Source organism: Oncorhynchus gorbuscha, linkage group LG20 (genome assembly GCF_021184085.1).
Source record: "Oncorhynchus gorbuscha isolate QuinsamMale2020 ecotype Even-year linkage group LG20, OgorEven_v1.0, whole genome shotgun sequence".
Taxonomy (NCBI): Eukaryota; Metazoa; Chordata; class Actinopteri; order Salmoniformes; family Salmonidae; genus Oncorhynchus; species Oncorhynchus gorbuscha.
This window is the reverse complement of record NC_060192.1, coordinates 27279036-27286576: the sequence shown is the minus strand read 5'-3', so window position 1 is coordinate 27286576 and position 7541 is coordinate 27279036. Positions and strand designations below refer to the sequence as shown.

General features: G+C 40.1%; 1 long non-coding RNA gene across 2 annotated transcripts; it reads right to left on the bottom strand.

Annotated features, from left to right (window-relative positions):
- Positions 1-612: 612 nt before the first annotated feature.
- On the bottom strand, positions 613-5541 carry LOC124007533. 2 transcript variants are annotated; one of them, XR_006833946.1, is made up of 6 exons: positions 5480-5541; positions 4972-5093; positions 4532-4725; positions 2274-2363; positions 2072-2161; positions 613-1296 (listed from the first exon to the last, which is right to left on the bottom strand). It is a non-coding gene; the product is annotated as an uncharacterized LOC124007533 (long non-coding RNA). The 2 variants fall into 2 exon arrangements; XR_006833947.1 differs by having other exon boundaries at positions 5421-5480.
- Between the last annotated feature and the right edge of the window lie 2000 nt (positions 5542-7541).

Sequence of the window (7541 nt, the reverse complement as noted above, 5' to 3'; positions counted from 1 at the left end):
AAATGACATAAAACCAAGTATTACATATTGGATCACAAAAAAATTCACATTTTTCATTACCATGTAATTTACCAATTAAATGGTCTGACGGAGATGTGGACATACTCGGTATACAAAGAAATGATCTCACTCCAATACATTTTTATAGAAAGTTAGAAAAAATAGAAAAGATCTTGCTAACTTTGAAAGGAAAATACCTGTCTATTTGTGGAAAAATCACCATGATTAACTCTATAGTAATATCACAGTTGATCTATTTTCTTATGGTTTTGCCTACACCTAGTGACCTGCTTTTTAAATTATATCAACAACAAAAAATATTGATTTGGAATGGCAAGCCAGACAAAATTAAAAGGGCCTCTTTATATTACGAATATGAATTCAGAGGGCAGAAATGATTAAATATTAAAGCATTAGACCTCTCACTAAAGGCATCCGTCATACAGAAGTTATACTTAAATCCAAACTGGTTCTCTAGTAAGTTGGTAGGAATGTCTCATGCTATGTTCAAGAATGACCTTTTCCCATTTATTCAGATTACACCTGCTCACTTCCGGTTGTTTGAAAAGGAAATAATCTAAAAAAATACAAAATAAAACAAGCCTTAGAAAGTTGGTTGCAATTTCAGTTTAATCCATCTGAAAAGACAGAACAAATAATAAAACTAATATTGTGGTTAAACTCGAATATGCTAATTTATAATAAAAAACCAACGTATTTTTCGAAGAAACTTAAAAAAAAAAAGGTAATCTTAGTGAATGATATCATAAATAGGACTGGTGGAGTTATGTTACACATGCAGCTAACACACACATATAGAAATGTCTGCTCTACCCAAAATTACAACCAAAAAATGGAAGAGGCAAGTAGAAGGAGAAAAACGTAAGGAACTTATATGTCGGCCCTGCATTAAAGAACATAAACGATTAAAGAAAAGTGTGATAAATTAAAACATATAGCAATTTAATTTAAGGACCAAAACACTGACAGCTGTGCCATATAAATGACAAAATAGTTGGGAAGAGATTTTCGATGTTTTTCGACCCATTCCATGGCACATTGTTTATGAATTGATACGCAAAACAAAGCTGGATTCAAAGCTTTACATTTTTCATTTTAAATTACTATACAGAATTCTTGCAACCAAGCTCTGCAGATCTTGCTGAGAGGAGGCAGTCATTGGATCATTTATTTTGGTATTGTCCATATGTAGCTTGTTTTTGGTCACAGGTCCAGGAATGGCTGAAGAAATGCACAGGAGGCGAATGAGGGGTTGTCTACACACTGGACTGGACCCTGAAACACAACACATAGTAAACATAGTAACCTACAGTATCAATGTTTCTGAAAACTGTTTTTAACCATAAAAACAAAATCTATTTGCGCAAGACAGCGCACACCTGCGGCCGGTTTGGGTACGGTGTTAGTCTCCTATTCAGAGGACCCCCACTTTTGTTAGTGTCTTATTGGTCAAGGTCACACCAAATACTTATCACCACATCTCGTTCAGCCTATCAACAGCCTTGATTCCCGGGACTACAGTTTTAGTTAGTCTGACCCCAGCACACTGTGTGGTCAAAGATGTGCTTTCCCTATCCTGATGAGCACTTCCACAGTTTACCCTCCTGTTGCACGTTTCCTCCTGTGGACTGAATCCCTGTATGTCTGATGTGGACTGAATCCCTGTATGTCTGATGTGGACTGAATCCCTGTATGTCTGATGTGGACTGAATCCCTGTATGTCTGATGTGGACTGAATCCCTGTATGTCTGATGTTTAATTGTGCATCTAAACAACATGCAGTTCATGTCAGTTCTCACTGGACATGATTCTCAGTGATATGAACCATGAGTGGTCAGATGTGTGTGAATGTGGACATCGTCTTCCGTTAAACTCCCCTTAACCTGGAAAGCCACCTCATCCTTGTTCTGACCGGACATTCTAAAGTGGTTGCTACCGGCCTTAAGCCAGCACCTAAGGTTTCTTATTACAATCATGGTCCTTCGACCATGACAACCAAACCACAGCCAGATATGAACTGAAGGTCTCTGAACTGTCACACTTTACTCACAGGAGGCTGATGTCTGATGGGAAATGTGTGTGTGTCATAGACCACCTCTCCAGGATCACCTGAGGGGTTGTCTACACACTGGACTGGACCCTGAAACACAACACATAGTAAACATAGTAACTTACAGTATCAATGTGTCTGAAAACTGTTTTTAACCATAGTCACTGATTATTTGCCAATTTGTGTGTGTGTCTACACTCACAGGAAGAGGGGTGATGCTGGGAGGAGGGTTGGTCTCTCCAGAGAGGGGTTCTGGGACTGCCTGGTCAAGTTGATCATTTGAGTGTTCATTCTGTGAATTAGGTTATAATTTATTACATTGTAATAAGTAATCAAGACATGTTAATATGATTGAGAGGTAGAAGAATAAAACAAGATGCCATTAGCTAATAAACACATCTGTCCTACAACCACAATGCAATAAACAAACCTGTCCTACAACCACGATCCAATAAAACATCTGTCCTACAACCACGATCCAATAAAACATCTGTCCTACAACCACGATCCAATAAAACATCTGTTCTACAACCACGATGCAATAAATCATCTGTCCTACAACCACGATGCAATAAACATACCTGTCCTACAACCACGATGCAATAAAACATCTGTCCTACAACCACGATGCAATAAAACATCTGTCCTACAACCACGATGCAATAAAACATCTCTCCTAGAACCACGATGCAATAAATACACCTGTCCTACAACCACATTGCAATAAAACATCTGTCCTACAACCACGATGCAATAAAACATCTGTCCTACAACGACAATGCAGTAAACACACCTGTCCTACAACCACGATGCAATAAATAATCTGTCCTACAACCACGATGCAATAAATAATCTGTCCTACAACCACGATGCAATAAACACACCTGTCCTACAACCACAATGCAATAAAACATCTGTCCTACAACCACGATGCAATAAAATAATCTGTCCTACAACCACGATGCAATAAAACATCTGTCCTACAACCACGATGCAATAAAACATCTGTCCTACAACCACGATGCAATAAAACATCTGTCCTACAACCACGATCCAATAAAAACACCTGTCCTACAACCACGATGCAATAAATAATCTGTCCTACAACCACGATGCAATAAAATAATCTGTCCTACAACCACGATGCAATAAAACATCTGTCCTACAACCACAATGCAATAAAACATCTGTCCTACAACCACGATGCAATAAAACATCTGTCCTACAACGACAATGCAGTAAACACACCTGTCCTACAACCACGATGCAATAAATAATCTGTCCTACAACCACGATGCAATAAATAATCTGTCCTACAACGACAATGCAGTAAAACATCTCATGTCTGAAAAGGCAGTGCAATACAATACTGCTTCGGCTATAAAATAGCAGTATCTACCCTCAACACATTTTCATCCAAATATGCTTATATTATCTTGAAAACTGCACCATTATAGGCTAAGGATGTCAATCCCAGCTCTGGAGTTCAACAATGGTACCTGAAAAAATCCCCAAAGGCCAAATCTAAACACCTGTTAATGTTTCTAAAAGCTGTATTGTAATATACTGTAGTTGTGAATCACAACTTTTTGTCCCTCTTTTGTCTGCTGATCTGCTCAACACGTGGTGCTGCTGTGTCGTGAGCAGGCCTCATCCAAAACTTAAAACCTTCTAATCATTCAAATATTCAAATGTATAACAACACAAGCAACATATCATAAAGTACTGTAGCTTGGATGTCTGCTGACCAGCCATATAAACAAAACACATTCACAACATTCATCCATAGTATCTGTTCCGTACTGTCCATGCTAAGCATGGTGGGGACCACGTGCAACCACATTCAGCGCCGCACATCAGACAAAGTTTAATGATATACTTCCAGTACACAACAAATACAATAGTAAACATTTAATAAATCATGATATTAGCTAATAAACCTACCCTCATGTTACAACAAGCAATAAGGTTGAATGCTGAATACTTTACTTTGACAGAGATACCCTTCCTGTGTCAACCTTGTGTAGTTTGGTAGATATTACCGGAAGAGTGTGTATCTTCCGGTAAAACTACAGTGACATGCAGTACATACGAAATTATATCATCATGCATACATTGCCGTGTTAAAATTTTTACCCCCAAAACTTGATCCCACAAATTCTCAATAGAGAATCTCCATTAAAAGTGTTTTCGTTTTGGACTAGGCTTAATACGAGTCTGGAAAAACTGCCCCTCAAGTTTCGGGATGGCAAGTAGCGTTGTGCCAGTAACTGAAAGGTTGCTAGATCGAATCCCTGATCTGACAAGGTAAAAATCTGTCGTTCTGCCCCTGAACAAGGCAGAACCCACTGTTCCTAGGCCATCTTTGTAAATAAGAATATGGTCTTAACTGACTTGCCTAGTTAAATAAAGGTTAAATAAAAATCACAAAATATATTGAGTAAAACTGTCCCAACATACCTTGCTTTTTCTTCATGTGGACCTCTGGGGAGGTTGAACTGTAAAATAACTTTATCTGTTCCATGACTAGTTTGAGTTTGGTCTAGTGGTAGCGTTGCATCCTGGATTCAGGATGTAATCCTAGTGGTAAGGGTTCAATCCCGGAGACTTCCACCTTCCTCTTTCCCCTTCATGTTTTCTCCTCTCCTTCATATCTGGTTGAAGATCAATAACATTACAAAATCTACCAAACGAGGTGCTCAATGACCAGTGCTCTGAAGCCCAGGTTAGCAGGCAGAACCCACTGTTCCAAGGCTGTCATTGTAAATAGGAATTTGTTCTTAACTGACTTGCCTAGTTAAAAAGGTTAAATAAAAAAAATTGTGAGTAAAACTGTCCCAACATAACTTGCTTTTCCTTCATTTGGACCTCTGGGCAGGTTGAACTGTAAAATAAATTACTTTATCTGTTCCGTGACGAGTAGCAGGGGTTCAATCCCTGAGTCTTCCAACAGAATACAGGACAGACACACTGTCTATCTGTCCTCTCAGGCAGCTTGTCTGTTCTTTCCTTATCCTTTTTCCTGAGAACAGAAAGAGAGAGAGAGCAAAACCCAGATGTGTGTTCGTTAAGTCTGTGGGCCAGAAGTCATCCGTGTCAAACTCACTAAATACTGAACATACAATGCATTCGGAAAGTATTCAGACCCCTTGACTTTTTCCACATTTTGTTACGTTACAGCCTTATTCTAAAATGTTAAATTCCCTCATCAATCTACACACAATACCCCACAATGACTAAGCAAAAACCGGTTTTTAGACATGTTTGCAAATGTATTAAACATTAAAAAAACGAAATATCACATTTACATAAGTATTCAGACTCTTTACTGAGTACATTGTTGAAGCACCTTCGGCAGTGATTACAGCCTGGAGTCTTCTTGGGTATGACGCTACAAGCTTGACACACCTGTATTTGGAGAGTTTCTCCCAATCTTCTCTGCAGATCCTCTCAAGTTCTGTCAGGTTGGATGGGAAGCTTCGCTGCACAGATATTTTCAGGTCTCTCCAGAGATGTTCGATCGGGTTCAAGTCTGGGCTCTGGCTGGCCCACTCAAGGACATTCCGAGACTCGTCCCGAAGCCACTCCTACGTTGAAAAACATCCCCCACAGCATGATGCTGCCACCATGATTCACCGTAGGGATGTGTGGTGGATATTTTAAAATGAGGATCGGCTGGAGTCTAAGTCAAACCAAGATTCTTTATTTCTGAGTTCAGAGAGAATAACAGATTTACACAGCACAGTGTAGACAGTCTGAATTCTGAATCATTGGGTGATAGGCACATATCTTTATAGTGTCTGTTCTTGGGCGAGACTCTCAGTTCCCTTTTATCCATACAAGGACACAAGAGCAAGCCGGTTTGCAACACAGGATTATACTCCCAAGAACAGGATATTATAATAGGACAGTTTCACAAAGTTTGTCACATACTCAGGAATGTACAGTCGTGGCCAAAAGTTTTGAGAATGACACAAATATTAATTTTCACAAAGTCTGCTACTTCAGTTAGTATGATGGCAATTTGCATATACTCCAGAATGTTATGAAGAGTGATCAGATGAATTGCAAATCATTGCAAAGTCCCTCTTTGCCATGCAAATGAACTGAATCCCCAAAAAACATTTGACTGCATTTCAGCCCTGCCACAAAAGGACCAGCTGATGTCAGTGATTCTCCCGTTAAGACAGGTGTGTGTTGACGAGGACAAGGCTGGAGATCACTCTGTCATGCTGATTGAGTTCGAATAACAGACTGGAAGCTTCAAAAGGAATCATTGTTTGGAATCATTGTTCTTCCTCTGTCAAACATGGTTACCTGCAAGGAAACACGTGCCGTCATCATTGCTTTGTACAAAGAGGGCTTCACAGGCAAGGATATTGCTGCCAGTAAGATTGTACCTAAATAAACCATTTATCGGATCATCAAGAACTTCAAGGAGAGCGGTTCAATTGTTGTGAAGAAGGCTTCAGGGCGCCCAAGAATGTCCAGCAAGTGCCAGGATCGTCTCCTAAATTTGATTCAGCTGCGGGATCGGGGCACCACCAGTACAGAGCTTGCTCAGGAATGGCAGCAGGCAGGTGTGAGTGCATCTGCACACACAGTGAGGCGAAGACTTTTGGAGGATGGCCTGGTGTCAAGAAAGGAAACACATCAGGGACAGACTGATATTCTGCAGAAGGTACAGGGATTGGACTGCTGAGGACTGGGGTCAAGTCATTTTCTCTGATGAATCCCCTTTCCGATTGTTTGGGACATCCGGAAAAAAGCTTGTCCGGAGAAGACCAGGTGAGCACTATCATCAGTCCTGTGTCATGCCAACAGTAAAGCACCCTGAGACCATTCATGTGTGGGGTTGCGTCTCAGCCAAGGAAGTGGGCTCACTCACAATTTTGCCTAAAAACACAGCCATGAATAAAGAATGGTACCAACACATCCTCTGAGAGCAACTTCTCCCAACCATCCAGGAACAGTTTGGTGACGAACAATGCCTTTTCCAGCATGATGGAACACCTTGCCATAAGGCAAAAGTGATAACTAAGTGGCTCGGGGAACAAAACATCTATATTTTGGGTTCATGGCTAGGAAACTCCCCAGACCTTAATCCCATTGATAACTTGTGGTCAATCCTCAAGAGGCGGGTAGGCAAAAAGAAAACTCAAATTCTGACAAACTCCAAGCATTGATTATGCAAGAATGGGCTGCCTTCAGTCAGGATGTGGCCCAGAAGTTAATTGACAGCATGCCAGGAAGGATTGCAGAGGTCTTGAAAAAGAAGGGTCAACATTGCAAATATTGACTCTTTGCATCAACTTCATGTAATTGTCAATAAAAGCCTTTGACACTTATGAAATGCTTGTAATTATACTTCAGTATTCCATAGTAATATCTGACAAAAATCTCTAAAGACACTGAAGCAGCAAACTTTGTGAAAATTCATATTTGTGTCAATCTCAAAACTTTTGGCCAC